The 23447-nt window shown below is 41.7% G+C and overlaps 1 protein-coding gene across 1 annotated transcript in view; it reads right to left on the bottom strand.

Moving 5' to 3' along the window:
• Positions 1 to 23447, bottom strand: part of LOC103556800 (uncharacterized) — a 205919-nt gene that overhangs the window by 140908 nt on the left and 41564 nt on the right. The window contains exon 5 of the mRNA XM_070604007.1: positions 10594 to 10636. The gene's annotated coding sequence lies outside the window, so the exon portion shown is untranslated. The remainder of the gene's footprint in view (positions 1 to 10593; positions 10637 to 23447) is intronic.

Here is a 23447-nt window from a genome sequence, read left to right as displayed (position 1 = left end):
AGAGATGCCATGTTTTGCCTCCCTGTAGGTCTACACATCAGGGTGAGTTCCAGAGAAATTTTCTTATTCACTCCAATGTTCAGAGGGAAGTATCGAATCACCAACACTCCCAAAAAGAGTAAACTTTAATTTCTAAGTCAGAATACCCCATGCATAAAGAAGAGAAGTATTTTCTTAATGTTGCCATAGTTTAAACGCCAAGCTGCTCAGAGCAAAGGCAACACTAGACCCATATTTGCAGCCCAAGGCCATTTATTTCCTCCACTTCCTCTCCTCCCCTCTCCCTTGCTTCCCTTCTAACTTCCAGGAAATAGGTGGCCATGGCTGAGCCACATATTCTGAATAGTCTCCATTAGCTCAAACCAGTTTCCATTACTTCACAAAAACACAGAGGAAGCTTGGAAATTAGTCCCTCCAAGGATGCAATTAACTCCTCCGCTGAAGACCACCCCTCAGCACAGGTTGGGGTTTTATCACTCTCTCAGATGCACATGTGACAGAATTAAGCTTCCATCTAAAGATGCAGCAGCTTAGATTCTATATCTTCGAGCATGTTGCACACAACGCTGTGTAGAACATACTAGAAGGAAACAGAACCTCAGTATCATCATAGACTGTTGTTTCGTAAACTTGACTAACACAGTTGAATATGTTTTCATTTTTGGTGAGAAAATAAACCCACTCATTAGCTCATTTTATAACATCGTCGCAGTGGTTACAAAAAATCACAAGACCTTCTAAGGCAGTGGTTTTCAAAGGAAGTCCTTGGACCAGCAGCCTCAGCAACCCTGGGAACTTGTTCCAAATACAAATCTTCAGGACTAATAAAAATCCCCAGACCCAGTGAGTCAAAATCTATGTTTTCATAAGCCCTCTGGGTGCTTCCGACCCCCGGTGAAGTTCAAGAACCACTGTTGTAGGTGTGACTTTCTCGTAAGTAGCCTAATATCATATTTGGTGTCTGGATTCTGGAATCACATTAACGTCCAAACAGAGCAGAAACCACAATAAGCAGAAACCATACTTGAGATAATGACTCAGACGTCCGTGTGTCTGATGAGATGACGCTAAACAGACGGTAGGAGGGAGCAAGCGCTCAGGGAAAGATAAATGACCTCTTCTAGAATACTGTGGCAAGATGGATTGCCTTTCCAGTATAAAACATCATGTTGAAAACCATGTGCTTGCCTTGAATTTGTCTGCGTGGAGGCTTTGGGTTGGAGACTTATCAGGAATGGTCATTTATATGGCCTCCTCAGCACTTTTGTTCCCCACGTGAGGCGATTGTGACTGGCTTTCTCTCAGACCTCACCTGGCATGGCTATCACAACTTTACTGTGGGTAGACAGTCCTTCATTTTAAATTAGTAAAAGTGGGTATATACCCAAAGGAAATCAAATTTGGATCTCAAAGATTTACCTGCACCCCCGTGTTCACTGCAGCATCATTCACAATAGCCAAAACAGGGAATTAACCTAAGTGTCCATTGACAGATGACTGGATAAAGAAAATGTGTTGTATCTACACAAAGGAATATTATTCAGCCTTTAAAAAGGAAGAAGTTCTGCCATTTGTGACAACATGGGTGAACTTAGAGGACAGTATGCTAAGTGGAATAAGCCAGACACAGAAGGACAAATACTGCATGATTCCACTCATATGTGGAACCTAGAATGTTGAATTCACAGAAAAAGAGAGTAAAGCGGTGGTTACCAGGGGTTGAGGGGTAAGGAAAACAGGGAGATGTTGGTCAAATGGGACAAAGTTGCAGTCATGTAAGATGAATAAGTTCTTGAGATCTAATGTGCAACATGGTGACTCTAATTTGCTAAGACAGTAATCTCCAGTGCTCTCCACACACACACAAATGGTAACAATGTCAGTAATGGTGTGTTAATTAGCTTGACTGTAGTCAGCATTTCACTATGTATATGTAGATCAAAACATGTTGTTCACCTTAAATATACACAATTTGATTTCAAAAAGAAGAATAAAAATATTTATACCTAAAAAAAATTAAGCACAATGAGTAAAGAGACATCATTTGACTTTGGATTTCAAGGGAGACATCAGTTTGCAATTTTATTTTTGCCCCAGGATGACAGTTGCATCCCTTGGATGGAAGACATATCGCTTTGCCCCTGGACCACCTTTTCAGAGATGCTCCCACTGTTCTCTAACCCAATACCCTCATCTTGGCTGCATCCTCAAGTGACATTAAGGAGAGCTAGCCTTCCACCCAACGGTGGTTTCAAAAAGTGAAATTCTTCTTTCAGTTCTGCTTCAAATACCCTCAGGTGGAAACTATTAAGTGATATATATCTTTAGAGAGTTTTGCCCACGGCCAAAAAAATGTTCAACTCCACATTGTGCAACACATCCACATATTTTGGGTGTTTTTACCTAGAAAACTTAGTATACTGAAATTTATGTCATTGGAGAGACACTTGAAATTTTAAAATTCTAAAAACATTTTCCCTGGAGCCAGAGTCAAGGTTAACATATGATTTAATGACAAGAAAAGGAATCTTACAATTCTGTTTCTACAAAAATTAGCTTAGAATGAGGAATTGCTGGACAATGGTAGACCTAGGCAAAGCAGATGTTCCACTCTATGTTCACTCATTATCCAGCACATATTAAAAAAACCCCACATTACCCTGAGTGCTGCTTTTTACCACCAAGTAATCAAGGAGCTCAGAACCTAGTTTATAGCCTTTTTTTTCATTAAGTATAAAAGGAATACTACAAAGAAACACTACGTTTAGCATAATGATGCAGATTTGTGTGTTTAAATTCAATGTACATGTGTTTTTCTCTTTTTTTCTGCTCCTAAAATTAAAATGCAGAGGATAGCAGGTGAAAGCTCACATCTTCAGTATTCTGACTTCACGTAAGTTACCTCAATTAAGGTAGACTTGAAATATTTGTACATTATCCCCGTACTCTAACTGGGGAAAATGGGAGAAGAATAGCATTTACTATGTGACTTCCAAGTGCAGCCACCTTACTTCTGTTATTTCATTCAAACCTTAAGACAACTTTATGGTCAGCCAAGTAACAGGGACCAGAGGGACCCTTCCATCTTAAAATAACTTTTAAGAAACCAGAAGAAGTATATGAAACAAGGCTTTCAGATGTTTGACAGTAATCCCTGAGAGAGGGGAAGCAAAAGAGATGAGTTCTCCGATTTCCCCAAGCTTCCTGCCTGGAGAGAGTTTCCAGGATGCAGCAAAAGGAGAAGAACCCAGAGAACGCCTGGCCAGTGCTCTGAGTTGAGGAGATGAATTTGGAAGTCGGAGGAAGCCAAGTCAGCTAGAGTCTACAGGGTACCAGAGAGATGACAGGGACACACAGAGATCTGCAGAAGGTCCCCTTCTAAGTATCACCAATCAGCACGTGCATGAGAAGAAAATACATACGAGTCAGGGAAGAGCTACCTAAAAGGATTAGAGGGAACAATCTCTCACACTCACGGATGGCCAAGGATGGGTACTGTTAGAAAAAGATCATAATACTTGGGACGTTGGGTAGAGTACTCCACATAGTATTGTCTGAGTATTGTGGGAAGGGGGAGGAACGACCGTAAACTAAAGGCTGCCTTGGTTCTGCCTAACAAATCTTAAAAGTAAGCCACCAAAAAATCAAAACATTTCTGAAAATTCTGTGTGGCAGAACATTCATGTGTAGCATCAATCAAAAATGACCAGACATGCAAAGAAGTAGGAATACATGAGCCATCGTGAGGAGAAAACCAATCAATTGAAACTTACCCAGAAATAGCACAGATGACAGAATTAGTAGACAAGAACGTGAAAAGTGATTATACCTATATTCCATATGTTCAAGAGGAGAAACAAACAAGATATAAAAATAAGACTGAAATCAAACTTCTAAAGTCGAAAAATACACTAGACGAGAGTATCAGTACATCAGACACTGCAGAGGAAAAGATCAGTAAACCCAAAGTCATAAACAAAAGAAATTATATATAATTCAACACAGAGAGAGAGACAGTCTGAAAACTAATATACATAAGAAGAATAATTTCTATTTTGCAGATGAATAAAAAGACCTAGAGATTTGAAACTTGTTGGATGTTCATTTAGCCAGTAAGCGATCAAGTCTGGGTTAGAAACAACATCTTAATGATTCTAAATTATACCATACCTTACTATACGAGAGAAGCTTAAAAGAGTGCAAAAAAAAAAAGTAACTATTCAAATACATCAGACAACTTTCTCCAACTGTATTTATAATAAACCATATATGTTTCAAAATACTGTAGCTCACGATCTGAAGTTATAGTCAAACATCGATGCATCATGTTCCACTCGTTTACCCCAGAAGGTTGGAGCTCTGTAGGAGGGCGGTATAACGTACTTGGGTCCCAAACTACCTCAGCCCAGAGCCCTTTGCTAGGGAATGGGGGAACATTTCCACAAAATATGTGCTCTCAAAGTTTTGCATGACATGAAATTGAAAGATGTTTCAATCTCTAAAATGCTTTCTTTTTAAAATTCTCTACTAAAGATGCATTCTGTAAACCTTTAAAATGATTTGAGGTAATTTTTCATTGCTACAACGATTGAGATCAAGAAACCCCACTATGAAATTGCATGTTTAGGAGATCTAGTTGTTATTTAAAGAATGGCTGACTTTCATTTATCTGTAATTTCTTCAGATAGTATCATCATGTAAGTTCATCTTTTAAGAGGTAGAGGGTATTTTGATATCAAAGAAAAGGAAACTGATTCTATGAAAGTAATTGATGTTCCTTCAAATCTGTACCCCTGACAAAAATGAGGTGAATATGAACGGTCTCTCATTAAATGCCTTTTCATGAGAGATGGTTCTCTAAGTGAAAAAGCAGGAACATCCAGCAAAAGATGAGTTCAAAGAAATTATAAAAACCATCCTACGGAGACTAACAGTTTGAACATAAAGGATGGCATTTCGTTAATCTCCCCAGAGTTAAAAAGAAGAACGAACTTCATATGGTAGTTAACTGGATTCAGACAAGTTGAGACCACTGTCGCTATTAACCCTTTTCATAATAGTACATGAAGTTTTGACTTCTGAACGCCAGTTCAACAATGACATTCCTTCTATGTACACAAGCAAAAATGAGGGAATAAACAAAAAGCAAACAGCCACGTGAAAAGTGGTTGGATGACCATCTCCTGCTTACCCTCCTGATCCACAATGACCCAGTCCACCTTTCTCCACCCGGCTCTGAGCTCCTAGAAAGTGACTTGGATGGGTAGCATCAAAAGACTCCCTTCACTCTGGTTTCCAATCAATCAAGAAGTTAGGATACACAAGTAGAGGGGCAGAGTACGAGAGCAGAGGGAGGTTAGCCACAGCCCTCTTGACAGGTGCCCCTTCTCGCCCTTTATCCTCAAGATTCTGGGAACTCTTCCTCTCTTCTGCTTCTTCTTGACCCAGATTCCTGCACTCTTCCCTGGGCTTTCCCTATGCCTTTCCCACACCTTTGAAACTAGTTCCTTTTAAGACTTGAGTATGCCATGTGTCCCCGGACAGGACCCTCCTTACCCTACACCGCTTTTGGAAGAACACTCACTGGCTGTTTTAGGTTTTCAAACCCAGTCTAAGCCACATGATTACAATTCTGTAATATGAGCCAGATCTGCTGCCAATGCGTTCATTTTCGGCTGCATTAGCGGGTAAGCCTGTCGACAGTGGTTTCTCTTTGATTATCTAAACGACAATTGAAATGTTGTTAGGTTGTTTGAGATGGTTTCTAAAGACTGTTTTGATGGCAGATGACTTATAGGAAACTCTCGACTAAAAGTTATTAGTTTAGTTATTGTTTGATTGACTAGGACAGCCTGTGCATTATTGATATGCTGTGGGAAACCCATAATTACCAAGATAACAGTGCGATGCTCACGGCAAGAAATAAAGCTCAATTTCTAGAGTCGTGCTCTTATTTTCCCTTTGGTTCTTAAGACCAACGGGTCAGAGGCAGGGACATGAAACTTTTGAACCAGAGCAAGGGCACCCAGGAAAACCATCCCTGTGAGGGTTATGAGAGACGTAAGACTCTACAAATTCAAACTCAAGCGGCACAAGCACTTTGATTGATTCTCCCTTGTCCTTAAAGAAGAAAAGCCCCTATTAAAGAAGCTTATTTGGCAAAATAAGCCTGGACATTGATGAAATTAATGGCTTCTCTAGGTCTATCCCCCTGCGATGAGCACTAACACGATCCAGTCTTTAATTCATGTCACAGTCGCTGTCACCCACGGCATTTAACTCTAGCATTATAAAGGCATCTCATTGCAGGTCTGTAGATGTGGGCAGGAGGTATTGAAGAAAAGGTGCATTTGAGGTCAAAATTCCTTCCACACTATGAATGTAACATAAGCAAAGTGTAATATGTTCATATGAAATGACCAATTTCATGATACTTAGGGAATATACTACCGAGTATTGTCGACATTGCTTAGGAGTTCTTCCAAATGGCTGAGATTTAAACATTACCTAAAATACAGACAAACCAATTGTCCTTGAGGTCCAGAATCACAATTGGAATTTGGGTATGAAGAAAATTAAAAGCCTGCTCTACCACTTGTTTCTGAAACTTGGTCTTATCCTTGTCCTGATACCCAGTCATACTTTCTTGTCTGAGGTCCTCAGGTTGGTCTAAAATGTGAGAATTGTCTTCCAGTCTCCCAGACAACACGCTGATTCAGAGCCACCCACCTAAAAGGAACCCATAGGTAAGAGAAAAATAGAAGAGCTCAGAGATAATAATCAACCAACTACCGCTGAAGTTAAAAATTATGGAAGCCAGGGTCTTATCTTGTTCATTTTCAAACTTATCTTCAGATTCTTCGGGTAATCAGTTTACACAACCACTTTACATACCTTTAAAATGTAACAAATGCCAGCGAGAATCAGTAAGGGACTTTATCCGAGTGGACGGATACAAACGCCCTCTTCCTCCAGGTCCTCATGTCTTTGCTTTCAGATTTGTCTTCTGCTCCTTGGCAACTAAAGCAAAGGGGACGTGGATCCCTCAACATCTGCTTGTGTGGGAGAATTCAGGCTTCCTGGGATATCTACAGAGCCCACTGAGCTAGTGGGAAATCAAGATTGGAAGAGAGAGAAATGGAAATCCGACCGCTATAAGGGCTCTAGGCAGGGGGAGAAGAATGCAGGAGGATATCCATGAATCCTGAATTTAATATAGATGGAGGTCAGGATCTCAGGTCAAAACGCGGAGAGAAGAAGGAGCAAAATGATGATGGAAACAAAGAAAAGGTGACAAAGTGAAGAAGGGAGAGACTCAGCATTTGGAAGCAAGACATGGAGACGGGAAGGACATAAAGCCATGAAGAAAAACCTAGCGGAAACTCTGCCAGATCTTTCCTGAAGGATGCAGGCTTGGAAGAGCCAGCCCTCCAAGGTGCATCTGGTGGCCACTTCCGGTGCACTGGGCTGCGAGGGGATCCCTGCCTTCACAGAAGCTCATGAAACAGGTGCTCTAAGACATGAGAATTGAGAAGAGGCGATGCTTTGGAGAAGGGAATGAAAGCCATGAGATGCACATGATGGAGTGGACACCATCTGTCTTCTGTCCCTACCATCTCCTTTTCATGTCAACAGCGTCCTGCAACTTCTTCCTGAGAGGTTTCTCTTCTGCCCTAGAGTATGGCAGGTCAAAGTGTCAGGGAGCTGATGACTGGAACAGCCCTGGGCCATTGGTGAACTGAAAATTGGGGGTGATTAGTGTACCTTCCTCACACCTTGGGGAGACAACCCTAAGCTGCCTGTGGGAAGGGAGCTTCCATTGCCTAGGATGGCTCCTTTCATTGGCTTCCTTCCTTTCCTGGTCTCACCACCCCATTCCATCACCATCAGGCTTCCTGAGATTCCCTTCCAAAGAAACCACTCACAGACAAATCCCTAACTCTGAGACTGCCTCGGGGGAGCCCAACCAAGACCCACAGTCCTTAGAGACTTCAGACAGGGGTGACATTATTTTGTTCTCAAGGGAGAGGGGTGATGGGAGAGATCTGAGGGGTTTTCAAAAAGGATGTGGCATTTGAGTAAGACTTTAAAGAATGCACCAAATTTGGACAATTTGGGGAATTGGGCATTGTAGGGCTGGGTGCAGTTGTGCACAAGGATGCAGCAAAAACGATGCATATGGGAATAAATTGGTAATTCAAGCTAAGACCACACAATCAGAAAAAGTGTCCTTCTTATTGAACTCCTTCACTTAAAAATAACAAGAAGAACAAAATCTATCCATGTTTCCCCAACACAGGATAAACAACATGAGGAAAAGCAAGCCTGGTGTCCTGGGGCTTCCGATTCAGTTAACAAAATAGTTTTCCCACTTAATGGCCCAAGTGACTATGCGGGAAACCAATGACAATGTGTTTGTGAAGATCAGACACTACCAGTGAGCAACAGTATGTTGAAAGCTTAGGGAGAAGCTGATTCCCCACCCTCTAATTAGTTTCCATTGTTTCATTTTTCAGCTTGGGCATGTATTGTGGATAACGGTTATTTGGGATTTGCCAAAACATGACTACACTAAGAAGAGTATTATGAAAACTATTCGATGCCCAATGAAATGTTAATTTCTCTTATGAACTGCAAGCTTTTTCTTCCTTTAAGAAAACCTTACAAATTACTGGAAGCCAAATAAAAAAAAACCCTAAAAAATGCCATTTGGTTTTGATGAGGATTTTTAGGCTGGTTACTTTTAAAACTACAGATGAGAAGCAGGCTCCAAGCAGTGGAATTTGCTTGCCCCTTTCTTGGGAAAGATTTACATTTCTAAGGAAAACCTCTATCTGTGAAGATGCCTCCCTCTCTGTGCCAGGGAGAAGGGGGATGGCCTTATCTCTAGAAACTCTTAATGCCAGAGGCAGGAACTTAAGTTGGTTACTGTCTGGCAATCTCATGTAACTGATTTAGGGTGGTGGCTTCTGACCTTTACTTAATCCAATTTGATTCTTGTCTAAAAGTCATGGGATCACCCAACGACCAGACCCACCTGCACTGATACCATTTTAACTTTTTTCCATGTTCTTTCCTTTGTCCTGTAAAGAAATGACTCACATACCCATGCCTTATAAAATTAGCCCTAACCCTCAACTCGGGGCAGCAGCAGGAGCTCTGACTGCCCGTGGGTCCTGTCCCCATGCACCAGCTCTGCCTGCCCATGGGTCCTGTCCCCATGCCAGCGGGGGCAGCAGCAGCAGCTCTGCCTGCCCATGGGTGCTGTCCCCATGCTACACTATTCTCTAAATAAAAGAGCACTGCTGCCAGATCTTGAGAGTCCAAGAAATCTTTCTTTCGACTCCTCGGCTCACCGACCCCGCATCAGGTTGACATTCAAAAGCCATAAGATTTGAGTTCCTTCTAGATCTGGCAAAATGTGTCGTCCTCGTCCCTCTGAATTTCTCATTTCTTCAGTGACTTTTGCCAGACCATTTTTAGAAGCCATGTTTGCCCATCATTTTTTGTTGGCATTCGCCGTTCAATGAAAAATGTAATCTAGTGGTTAATCAAAAAATGAAGTATTAAATTCAAAATATTTGAGGATTACACATAAAATCCTCTGTGAAACTTTCAGCCAGTCTTTCTTAGAAAAACACTAATTTAGGTGGAGTAACGCAAACATCAGCTAGAAAAAAAAAATGTGGGCTCCTCAGCTTGTTAAATCACTCATTGTGGTTTTTACTTTGGTCATCTTAAAACAATAATGATACATTCCCAGGAAATAAGAATAGTACAAAGAGAATAACTATTCAAACTTTACATATAAAAAGCAACATTTTCCCAAGTGATGATTTTAGATGTCTAAAAGGCATGGGCACACGAGGATTCTGTCCAAAAGGCAGCCAAGTTAATCAAACGGAGGAGTTGGCAAATGTTTTCTGTAAAGGGCCAAAGAGTAAAGACTTGGGGCTTTGTGGGTCACATAATTTCCTTTGAAAATACTCAATTCTGTTGTAGCAGGAAACAGCCATAGATAGTACCGATAAACGAATGCATGCGGCCAACTTCCAATAAAACTTTATTTATAAAAGCACACAGTGGGCCAGATTTGGCCCACGATCCATGCTTTGCTGACACCTAAACCAGAGCAATGCAGCCATTTCTAACAGTTTATTGAGAGCTTGCAGGTGATATGTAACAATGAAATCTCATTTATATCCCCTTTTTCCCAAATACTGAGTTACATCTTCCGTTTCATTTTCAAAGCAGATGTTTCTGCCTCTTCCCCCACAGCTTTACCGTAAATCTATTTAAATTCTTAATGAGGAAACTTCTGGAGACTCTCAAGGACTCCAGTATTCTCTTTTGCTTCTGCATTAGTGACCACAATTTTTCCAGGACAATGCCCTGCTCATTATCAGCAACTGAAATTCCAGCTCTAAGTGTTTCATGTTGAGCAATTAGAGTAAATCCCAGGAAAGGGAGCATAGGCCTGTGCACGGGTTCTGCTGCTTAAAATACTTATGAAATCAGAGCCCATGCAGGGGTGGGCGAAGCAGCAGGCATACCTAGCCAGGCCCTTGGAAATCCCCAGATATGATAACTCACCGGTTCTTCCCATCCGACTTGGCATCAGTCTTTCTGTTTTTTCCTATAATGGAGAGAATATTGAAAGGTGACTTAAGGAAAAAGCAAAAGATTACTTTTGGATTCCAAACCAGGCTTAAATGCTGTGGCAAGATGAGAAAATGCAAATGGACAAATGGACAACCCATTTTAACTCCATTAGAGGAACCATTCCGGAGCAAAGTTTCCCTGGCTTGTGCTGGAAGCAATTCCATCAGCCCAGCCCATCCTTTGGCCTCTCCCAGCAGGTCAGCACCCTCAGGACGAATGATACCACTGACGGATGCTCGCCTCTCTCCTTGAACCTCGTTGGTCAGCAAAGGGGGGTGACTCTTCTTTGCAACATCTCTCTTACAACAGCTGCTCTTACCTCTCCTTTCTCCATTCTACAACCTTGGATCTTAACCATCAAGGTCTCTGGTTACAAAGAAGCCACTTGACTTGTCCCCTTTCTATGGCTATCACCTGAAATAGATGGGTCTCCCTGACAGGCCTCTTTCATCCCGTAACTCCCCCACACTTAGACCTAAGGCATGTCAGACAGGAGACCCCTTACTGCCAAACCCCCTTTTAAAGACACAGTAGACCCTCTCACTTTATTAATTTTCTCATGCAACTGATAATTATTTGAGTTAGTCCTGAGCGCCCGGGAGTGCACCAAACAGAAAGCAGTGGGACAGAGACAATCGAACACACTAGGACCAAAGTCCAGAAAGGAACCGACTGTGCACATTCCTTTTGTCTTTGTCTGTGGTGCTTATCACCTTCTTAACTAAGGAGTCACTTCAGAACGCTTTAATGTGGACTCAAAGAAGCAGGCACACACAGACATGCACACTCACACTGAGATGCATATGAGATATGCGTGCACATGCATATATAGAATACATTCTTTTACACATATTCCTTTATCTGAATATATGTATATACATGTAATATGCAGATTAAAGAATGTGTGTGCATATGTCTATCTATCTATCTATATGGACATATACATACATGAACATTATTTTATCATGGATTCAGATACATAGATATATACAGTTGTAATACTTATGTAAAGTACATATAAACATATGAAAGAACGTGTGCGTATATATGTACATGCACACGTTATTTTACGTTTAAATGCATTATATACACATATAAAGGAATGTAAAAGAGTATATTTTATACATAGAGAGATACAACTGATTCGATTTAAATCAGCCATATTTAGATAGAGAGAGATAAAGACATGATGAACAGATAGATGATAGATTGATTGATAGATAAATGATTGATAGATGGATAATGATAGGTGAATGATTGATAAATAATGATAGAGGATAGACAAAAGATATATAGATACATGATAAGAGATATAGATAGATACAGAGACAGAGAGAGAGAGAAAGATGAGAAAGAGAGAAGGGATCTCTCATGCAAAGGCAAACTTTCTCAACCTCAGCACTATTGCCATTGGGCAGGACCATTCTCTGCGCTGGGGGCTGCCCTGTGCCCTGTAAGATGTTGAGCATCATCCCTGGTCTCCACCCACAAGGTGCCAACAGCTCACATCTGCACCAGTTGTGACCACCAACACATGACCTTCAGACATTGCCAAGTGCCCCCTAGGAACAAAGTCATCTAGACCTTGCTCTGGAACAAAGGAGTCTCTGGGACCCACTGTGACCTGTTCCTATTCTCCATGACCTGGCATTCCGCCGTGCAGTCAGCCATCAATGTTCTATACTGTTACAGGACGTGGATGAGTCCTGAGGGTCCACTCAGCACCGCCCCCTCCCAGGGCTCCTTATCACTGAGAGGGTGACACCACCAACCCGATTTGCACAGATGAGGAAACTGAGGCAGAAAGAGGCTACAGCACTCTCTGGAGGACCATAAACTAGCCAGGATTACAGTCTAAATTCATTTGGCCGCAGAACTCTTGCTTCCTCTGCAGTACCATTTTTCTCTCCAGGATGAGATGTCTTTCTGTCCGTGATGCTCTGGCTCCTACAGAGACTGGTTCTGCAAAGAGGAGGAAATCTCCCATGCAGTGGACACCTTGAAAGCAGCAATCGGGTCTTCGGCTCCCAGAGAGAAGCACTGGGGTTGAGTTTATTCACAGCTCCCGTCTGTTCTTGAATGGTCACATTTGCTTGGCACAGAAAGGGTACAGTTGCCCCCCCCCCCCACCTGCCCCAATCCGAGCCTCATTTGTGCTCTTCATGAAGGGTGCAGATGGTGAAGGGCAAGCCACTGGAAGAGACTGAGGCCCCTGATGGGGGAACAACATGACCCCATAGCCAGGTCACGGGACAGGACAGATTGCATTAGGATGGGGTGGAAGATACTGCAGCGACTCACTGGAGGGTGCTACTCTGGTACAATTGCAGCCAGAAGCACCATCTGCCCTTGGCCAGACCACAGAGCTCGCCAGCCATGGACATCAGCCACGAGTGCCAGCAGCTCCCAGGACATCCTGGAACATAGACTAAAAGACCTGAGACAGCAGAGCACAGCACCTGGCAACCTGGACCCTTTGCTCCACTTCCTGGAAGGCACAGAAGCCCCCTTCAGAGCCCAGATGTCACTCAGGGAGGAGAGATGGAGGGGAAATCATAATGACAGTATTTCCCCTGAAGGGATTGTGTCTAGGCTTACACTGGACTGAAGTAACTGGATTGAATGGATTTTAATTCCCTCGTGCATGTAGCATCAGCCTCCTACTGACACATACACATCCACGCACAAACATGCACACCAAACACACATCACACATGTGCATACATACATGTATACACTATACATGCACATATACCAGTTTACATGCTAAACACACATTGCACGTGTGCACGCAAACACATCACATAGGCATCCACACCATGCATGTAAGCATGCACACATACCCCACACGTGCATATGCCTATACAGACCACACATATACATGCACACACTAAACACCCCACATTTACACATAAGCACACAACACACACCACAGATGCACATACACAGTCAATATACACCACACATGCCCACATATTGCACATGCACACACTACACAGTGCACGCACACACACATACACATGCAAACATACATACCATGTACATGTGCACTTGAATACACCCAGACACACAGCCTACTCACATGCACACCACATTCACACACACAAGCACACCCACCTGCACCTAGAACACCAGATCACCATTCCAAAATTGACATGTGTTCTCTGGTTGTAAAGAAGACGCAGAAATGGGTCAGGATGGGCTATCAGTTTGACTCTCATTTCTCCAAAAATCCTCAGTGAAATAAAAACATGGAAGTACAGAAATCCTACACACTGAAAAAAGGGTGTGGGTGTGGGCAGGACATTAACCAAAAATGAGAAATCTCAACTGCTTTGTGAGAGACGGAAAGAGGAAGTGAGTAGATGAAGTCTAAAGTCTACAGCAATCGTGGTCATGTTTTTTGATTATGCTCAATATTATAAAACTTTTCAGCACATGCTCGATATGTATACAAGTACAATTGTCAATAGACTACATATTAGCAAGGCTTATTTTTTCCTGTTTAGTAAATAAAATACATATATGTAGAAGTTCTCATATTTTTCCATACCCAACGAGATCATCTTACTTCCTCCCTGGGGGAACACAGCCCCTTCTTTATAAACCATTAATCTAGAAGAGTCTATGACGGAAGAGAGTCGGCAGCAGTCCGTTGGTACCGTGAAGACTGCCTCTACCTGGATAATCTCAATCCCAAAGCACTCCCAGCCTCAGGGGCTTCTGCAAATGGAGGACCCCAAATATGGTGACATCTTACTCCCTCAGACTCAAAAATTCAGCACTAAACCCCTCCAGATCTGTACGGTCTTGCAAGACTTAGACCTTTCTCTCCAAGCAAACGTGTTTCCTCTCACTCCAGTTTTGGGAACTGTACAAATATTCCATAAGGAATACTTCAGTGGTTGTTCCCAGTACCCTGCATTGCTGGCACCAAGAAAGGAACAGAAAGAGGGGGAGCCCACCCATCCATCCCTTCTCTGAACTTGGGGAACGATTTCTCCAACAACGAGACTCGTGGAATCTCCTCCTCACATCTCCAAATGTGGTTGAGAACAATTGCCTTTCATTAGTTGACTTGCAAGTCAAAATCATGGATTCTTGTAGTCCATCCCTACCCTGGTGGGTTTCTGGGCTGAGTGTACCCCACAAGTTTGTGATTCTAACAGGGTCCCCAGAGGATTGCTGCATGTTTACAATAAAGCAATACCACGTCTGTCCTGCATGAGCTGGGTGACCTTGGTCAAGAAACAATCCCTTTGAGGCACAGATTCTTTATCTGAAAAGTTTGGAAAACAATACTAAAAACTTACAAGGTAGTGAAGCATGAGAATCACTCAATCCAGTAATTTTTAGAGATCAATAAAGATTTCTCTCTCTCAACTTCTGATAACTATGATCATGGTGGGAAGGTGGGTATGGGGAGATTGTGTTGGGGGAGCGCTTTTATAAGTGGAACTTGAAATATGAAAATGTTGTGTCATCAGTCTTAATGACATTTCATCCTTATTTTATTCTGATAAAATTGGATAGTGAGATATGGGTGGTTTAATTTTTTCTTATTAAGTTCTCTCTTATTTTTTAAGAGATTTTCCAGATCAGGAATCAATACAGCCCATGTATTAAACATAAAAACATTGTACACAGGTCCCATAAATAACGAAAGCACAGAAAAATAGAGGAAGAGCCCTGCGTGAGTTTCCCATGGCAGGTCTAACAAAGTATCACAAACTGGGGGGCTTCAAACCGCAGGAATTTATCCCCTCTCTCAGTCCTGGAGACCGGAAGTCTGAGATAAAGGTGATGCAGGGCTGCTCTCCCTCCCGAGGCTCCAGGGGGGTGCCTTTCTGCCTCTTCCAGCTTCTGCGGGCTCCAAGTGTCCCTTGGCTTGTGGCCACATCCTTTCCATCTCTGCCTCGGCCTTCACATGGCTTCTCCTCTGTGTCTGTGTCTTTTCTCTTCTGTATCATATAAGGACAGTTGTCATTGGATTTAGGACCACCCTCATCCCAGATATTCTCATCTCAAGATTCTTCACCTAATTACATTTGCAAAGACTCTTCCCAAATATGGTCACGTTCACAGGGATGTGGTCATGTCTTTTGATGGGCCACCATTCAACTCACTGCAAGTCCTAAATGGGAAAACGGGTCATTGACATAAAGACCCTAACAGGGGATGAGTCTATTTTATTCACACACTTCTGTTTTAAAATCACCTGTGTCTTCCTTTTGTACTACAACAAAAAATAAAGTAAAACTGATGTTTTCAATTAGTCACGATGCCCCCTTCTGTAGAAAGGAAGTGATCGTAAGGAGAAAAAACCATCTTATTCTCTATCAAACAACCATTTTCCTAAACTGGAGATCAGGATGCTTACAGACTGAACAAGAAGATTCAGAGGGAGGTTTTGGATTCAGAAAGAATGGGCTAAAAGTCCCCTCCACCATGACAAGGTGATTTTGAACCAGTTAGGTCGCCTCAATTTCTGCCTCCTAAATGCACGGGGATAAAATGAGATACTGCCCATGAAAGTACCTCACACGGTACCCGAGTGTCGATGAGTGTTCAGCCAACACGAGTTCTTCTCCTTCAGGGTCCTGTCATTCTTGTCCTCCTGTTCTCACAACCTCTTTCTTTCGAGAAACCAAGAGTGATTCAAGCTCTTAAGGGAAGGAAGCTGGAAGATTGTTGTATTGGACAAGAAGGTTGAGCTCTCCTAGGAATTCAAGGACTGGGAATATCTGGGTTTGACAGAAAGTACAACCGAGTCACGTCAGGGACGAAAGTTGCTCCAGGAAACAACTGCTCTCTCCAACTCTCTCTCAGAAACCATGTAGCTCCTCTCCTCTCTCAGGTTAGCTCCATTTTCATCTTCTTTTATCTCCCTAAAAACACCTTGCAAGTTTATGCAGCATGCATCTCCAGCAGAGGCCCCATGCTCAGCCCATGTAAATGGCGCCCTCTGGATTCAGGTTGACCAGATGCTTCTGCTGTCTCAATCTTGGCTTCTTGATCGCTTCTTGGACTTGTCATTGCACTACTCTACCAAACAGCATTTCTTCAGCTTTTCATGCCTTTGCGGAATGTAGATTTCCTTCAATCTTTATTCAAATCCCCAAGAGGAAGCCTCTGTTTGGCCTGGCTTGTCATTTCTAGAAAGGCCACACAAGTCATGAGTCACTGTCCATTCAAGGAATGCTCGTGATAGGGTCAGGTGTTCATCCTGATCCTTCCAGCTGTGCCTGAAGGTCAGATGTTGAGGACAGGATCATGTGATGCATAATAAGGGAGGAGAGTTGCAGCTTTCCCTGTTGGTGGTGAGACAGACATCTCAAGCAGGCTGTCAGGCAGCTCTCAACCAAGCTCCCCTTTTAGAATAACTGTCGTGGGCTTGGTTCAAGGAGAATAATTGAATGAAGTATGTCAATCAAACACGCTTCTCCTTTACACCAGTTTCCACGCCTGCCCCTTCTACGAATGTTCTATGGTGACTTGACTATGTATGCTTACAAATTTAGTTACTTTCAAATCTCTAGCCCTATAAGCTATTTGCTAACACAAGTATCTACCAGGTAAGTTCTATTGATTTTTATCATCTATACACTGAGTACCAGACAGGGAAAGTGGGAATCATCTCATAACACGTAAGGTTACATCTCACAACATAATAGATGGTTAATGGTTAAGAAAAGAGACTGCATTCTGCAGGTACATCCATAAAAGCAGAAAGCCGATTAGTGGCTGCCAGGGGCTGGAGGAAGAGGAATTGGAGAGTGACTGATCAGTAGGTATGAAGTCTTCTTTTGGGGTGATGAAAATATTTTGAACTAGATAGAAGTGAAGGTTGCACAACATTGTGAGTGTACGAAGTGCCACTGAATTGTACCCTTTCAAATGGCTAATTACAATTACATGTTGAGGTGAATTCCAATTCAATCATAAAAAAGAAAGAAGCTGCATTCTAAATCCCTGTCTTCTCCAGAACTACGATCAAAAGAGGCGGGTATTAAACACAAAGCCATCAACATTTTGCTTCAGCATATTTATCCCGACCGCGTTCATGAGTCACATGTAATTTCAATACGCCATGGCTAAGTGGCAGCCCCAACAACAGACCCCCAACCAGCAGGGCTTGTGGAATAGCCAGGATTTCCATCTGCCATGTTGGCACAATCTCAACAATGAGCACAGAGCCCAAGGTCTGGCTGAACGAGAAGGCAGTGTCCCTTCCCAACCAACACAGTGAAATGAAGGAAAGCGGACTGATGCTGACACTGTATGCTTCATGTTCTCCTACACTGGGAAAGGCTATTCCATCGATTTACCAACATGGAATGAAATAATCCCATTTAACTTTCCAATAACACTCTTCAACTGCATGGGCACTTTTCTATAGATTAAAAATCTAAAACAAACAAAAAGCAAAACTATAGAGAGAACAATAGATAGTGGTCACTGGGGTCTTGAGAAGGAAGGAAAGGATGAAAAATTGAGAATAAGATATTTTTAGGACATTGAAACTATTCTGTATAATACTGTGATGCTGGATAGATGTCATCATCCATTTGCCAGAACCCACTGAAGAGACAATAGAAAGAATAACCCTAGTGTAAACTACGGGCTTTAGTTAATAATAATGTAGCAATATTGGTTCATCATTTATAACCTTCTACTACACTAAGGCAAGATGTTAATAAATAGAGGATGCTGTGCACGCATAAAGGGAAGAGGGTATGTTGGAATTCTCTGTATATTCTGCTCAATTTTTCTACAAACCTAAAACTCTTCTAAAAAATAAAATTTATTAGCTTAAAAATAGAATAAAGCTTAGAAAATAAGTAAAATCAAATAAACCCCCTGCTCTGCAAATTTAAGTTAGGAATTGCCTCTCCATTTGTCCCTCACAACTCCTTCAATGTTGAAATCAACATATTGGATTAACGCAAGAAAAAAAATTGTAAATATGTATGGTGGTGGATGTTAACTAGACTTACTGTGGTGATTATTTCTCAATATATACAAACATAGAATCATTATGTTGTACACCTGAAACTAATATAATGTTATAGGCGAATTATACCTCAATTTAAAAAAAAAAGGGATGCTCAGAAGTTTGAGGCCAGTGTCAAAAGGAACTGGAAAAAGGGAATATCTCTCAGCAAATACACTAATTAGGGTTCTGCAAAGGCTGATATTTCTAAATATCATCCACTTTTTTACATTAAAGTTCTCATGAATTTTAAAAGAAAATATGCTTAGCACACAATGTCCTTTAATTTCATAAGTGCACATTGTGTGATGTTTCCTGTATTTTTTTAAAAAGATCTATTTTTAAAATGATTTTTTTCCAAGAATGACAAAACCCTTCAAAAAACCAAAGAGTATCTCTCTGAAATGCTTGGATACCCCTTAGCCTCTCTGCTTTATTTCTACACATAAGCCAGATGTAGGTTTTAGTGACATTAAAGAAATTGAAAAATTGGGAAAACAGACTATAGCTTAATTACAAATAACATCGACTGGCTTCAAAATACAAAAATACAGAAAGAGAGTTTTAATAAAAGATGGCTAGATGGACAGATGACAGGTGGATGAACGATGGATGGGTGGAGAGATGCATAACTCAAAATATATTATCTATGTTAGGAGTTAAAATTTCTTAAAAACAGCAAGGTGCCAAGCAGCTCACAGGAGCTGAGTAACAGGGCATTCAGTCAGCTTTTGGATGATCACATTTGGTATAATTTTACATTTTCATGACGCTTCATGCTCATCTGCAAATGGAGAGATAAAGTTTTTTTCAATATTTTTTCCAAACCTACCATATCTGATGCCAAATTCTGCAACAACCAGCAAAATAGGATTGGTTTATGTTAATTGTCATATAGAACTATTCAAGATAGATAAAATACATTATTATTATATTTTATTGATTTATTATTAAAGTTTATTATAAATTTGAATTATTAAGTTACTATTGATTGATTAAGTACCAAACATAATTTATTATTATTATTAAGCAGCATACCAAATATAAAATTTGTTGTGATGATGATGATGATGATGATGATGCAGTACACCAAACATAAGGACATTATTATTATTGTTATTGCTAAGCAGTGTTTATTATTGGTTACTTAATGCCAAATGTCACAACAAGTTCTTTACAGAAAATATCTTGTGTTGGTTTTCACAATGATCACGTGATTTTCTTTTTTTTTTTTAAAGATTGGCACCTGGGCTAACAACTGTTGCCAATCTTTTGGTTTTTTTTTTTTTTTCTGCTTTATCTCTCCAACACGCCCCACCCCCCCCAACCCCCGTACACGGTTGTACATCTTAGTTGCATGTCCTTCTAGTTGTGGGACATGGGACGCTGCCTCAACGTGGCCTGACGAACGGTGCCATGTCTGAGCCCAGGATCCGAACCCTGGGCCACCGCAGTGGAGCGCGCCAACTTAACCACTCGGCCACGGAGCCGGCCCCTACGTGAGTTTTTCACCCAGGCATGGCCAGCATCTACCCCCAGCTTGGTTGCATTAGAAGGCCAGTTCTCCCAACCTTGACAGTCTGATGAAGACATAAACATTCAATAAAAAAGCAATGCTGCTGTTTATAATCACAACTACCTTTGAAGAAAAGAGAATCTCCTTCAATAGAAATCTTGGTGCTGTTCTGGGTTCCATGAGGGGCTGGATATGTGCCTTTTGGAGCAGAAGCTGGGGAGATCAGGGGGGATTTTCAGAATCAGAGGAGAACTGCAGAAAGCCAAAAGACATTTATGAACAGGATGGCTCATCCGAGAGGAAAAGTGTTTGCATGGCAGCATTGTAAACTATCTCTGCTTTCCCTGGTAGGCAGAAGAAAAGGAGCATTAAACTCAATTTTGGCCTCAAAATACACAAATACAGAGAGAGAGAAGGAATAAAAGATGGATAGATAGATGGATGGAGAACAGACGGATGGAAGGATGGATGGGTAGATGGATGGATGGGTAGATGTATGGGTGAATGGATGGATGAAGAGATGGGTGGATGGATGGATGGATGGAATATGTGGATGGATGGATGATGGATGATGGGTGGATGGATGGGTGGATGAATGTGTGGATGAATAGGTGGATGGGTGGATGGATGGACAGGTAGATGGATGGGTGAATGGATGGGTGAATAGATGAGTGGGTGGATGGATGGATGGATGTGTGAATGGATGAATGACAGATGGATGGATGAATGGATGCATGGATGGATGGATGGATGGAAAGTTATAGCTGTGCATGTGTGTGTGCAAAACAATGAGAATTTGTAAAAACAAAATTTATGGGAAATCTAAAAACCCCACTCTATTCTCTTATTTCCACCCTTCCATTCCTCCGCATTTGCTGGAGCCATTACAAAACTGAACACATTTGGTTTAATCTCTTTTCATTGAGCCTGATTTCTAAGTAATAAAAAATAATAAACAGAAAACAGACCAAAATGCAAAACATTAGCAAGAAGGCCAAGAAAATGAAATGGACTCATCACTACCTTAAATGACTGGCCCTAGGGAATTCAGAGGTGATGTCGCACAGGCTTGTTCCAATCTTCATCTCAGACTCTTCCTGCTTTGCAGCATTTAACCCAAATGCTGAACTGATTCCAGGGGATCTGCCTCTTAGCGGCACAAGCCCAGACTGGCTTAGCTATGAATTGAAGAAGGCAGCGTTCATCTCCAAACTGGGCACAGGTCATCTCTTCAGGAAAACAAGAGACAGAGGAAATAGGGAGGGTCCCCATGGGCTGGACCCATATGCTCTAAATAGTTTCTCTGCACCTAGGAATGTGTGGCTGCCGCCTGGGCAGGTCTATGTGCTCAATAGATTGGCGTCTGTGCTATGCCATGGGTGAGCTCCATAACGCACCTCCTGCAGCGGAGACTCGCAGGGGCAACTCTGCACCTTGTTGTATTGCAACCTGACCTTCCAGGATGGAGGCCACATAGGGACTGATGCAATCGCTGGACCACAATTCTTTCTTCAGGAAACTGGCTTTTAGGATCATTAAATTGGACTTGAACCCATAACCCATAACCCATAACCCACCTCACGGAAGGTACATTTCTGTGCCTCGATGACTCATCCATACATCCTGCCACTCTCAATATGTGCAAGCAGAGAACCATAACTACGTTTCCGAGGTTGTCCCATTTTTGTGCTTGTCCCTGGAAGTATTTCATTCCCCCATACCCACTGGGATATATAAAAAACGGACAATATGTATGTCTTGTTCTGTTTTCTTAGTGTCTCCCCAAAACTCCCAGACAAATGTGCTCAGTGGATTTAGCTCAAAGGCAAGGAACAAAATTGCATGGTTCTTCCTTATGACCTTAGCATATCTGTCTTTTACAAAAATGAAGTGAAACACAATTATTAAGCATGAAAAGCATGCTAATCATGAATCAGCAAGAAAATCATGCTTATTGTGCATTAGCTTGCCAAGACCCATTCACTGTGTTCGACAAGCTGAGAAGAAAACAAGTGAGTTACCATTTATCTTTATAGAGCCATGATAATTTTCTCCCGTAGAATCCTTAATTAGTAATATTGAGAGTCCTATAACATATTTGAATTTTTCTTTAAGAAAGAAGGGAGGGAGGGGAGAAGGGAGAGAAGAAACTATCATTTATTGAGGAGTCACTCTGTGTTCAGCACCATGTAAGCTTTCCCCAAATGGAATCTGTAATAGTTTTCATTGCTGTTGTAAAAAATTACCACAAACTAATGGACCTAAAACAAAACAAATGCATTATTTTACAGTTCTGGAGGTCAGAAGTCCAACTTGAGCCACATGGAGCCAAAATCAAGATGTCAGCAGGGCTGGTTCCTTCCGAAGGCTCTAGGGCAGAATTCATTCCTTGCCTTTAAAAGTTTCTAGAAGCAACCTGCATTCCTTGGCTAGTGGCTCATGCCTTCATCTTCAAAGCACACTACTCAGATGTCTGCTTTCACCGTCGTATCTCCTTCTCTAACTCTGACACTCTTGAATCCCTCTTAAAAGGACACATGTGATGACATTGGGCTCAGCTGGATAATCTAGGATCATCTTTCCATCTCAAGAGCCTTACCTTAATCACCTCTGCAAAGTCCCTATGCCATGTAAGGTGACATATTCACTGATCCCAGGGATTCGGAGGTAGACATCTTTGGGGAGACATCACTCTGCTGATGACACCAAGTTTCAGTGTGGAAGATGTCTCTCTATGGGAGCAATGCACCTAGTCTTCATTCAAGGACCACCAACTACTGCCCCTCACTGTTTTCATCCTGCATCATCATCTTTCCATTATGAGCCAGTTTCCATCAGCAGTAATTTCACCAGAGTCTAACACAGGGGCTCTGAATTCTTCCCTGGGCAACTCAAGAATTCTTACCTCCTTTTAACCTAGTAAATTCATCTCTTATTTTTGATAGCATAGAAAAGAAACCAAGGGCTTAGTATTGCTTCTCCATTCAATCAATCTTTAAGTGGATAAGAAATCTTTCAAATATTCACTTACATAAGTAACACGATCAGCGTCTCAATTTTTAAACACAATTTGAAGTTGCTATACAGTAAAATTGCTGATCATACACAAACGTCAGTCAACTGAATCAACCACGAAATTGCAACTTAATTCTAAATGTCTAAGATTAAAACTTGATTCATGTCTTGATCTCTTTCCTTTCCTGTTGAATATTTTCACTCTATACTACTTGGACTTTGGGGAAGTTGATGACATATCTGTCACCAGGCTGTTCCGGT

The sequence above is a fragment of the Equus przewalskii genome, chromosome X (genome assembly GCF_037783145.1).
Source record: "Equus przewalskii isolate Varuska chromosome X, EquPr2, whole genome shotgun sequence".
NCBI classification, from domain to species: domain Eukaryota; kingdom Metazoa; phylum Chordata; class Mammalia; order Perissodactyla; family Equidae; genus Equus; species Equus przewalskii.
This window is presented reverse-complemented; position numbering and strand designations above follow the sequence as displayed.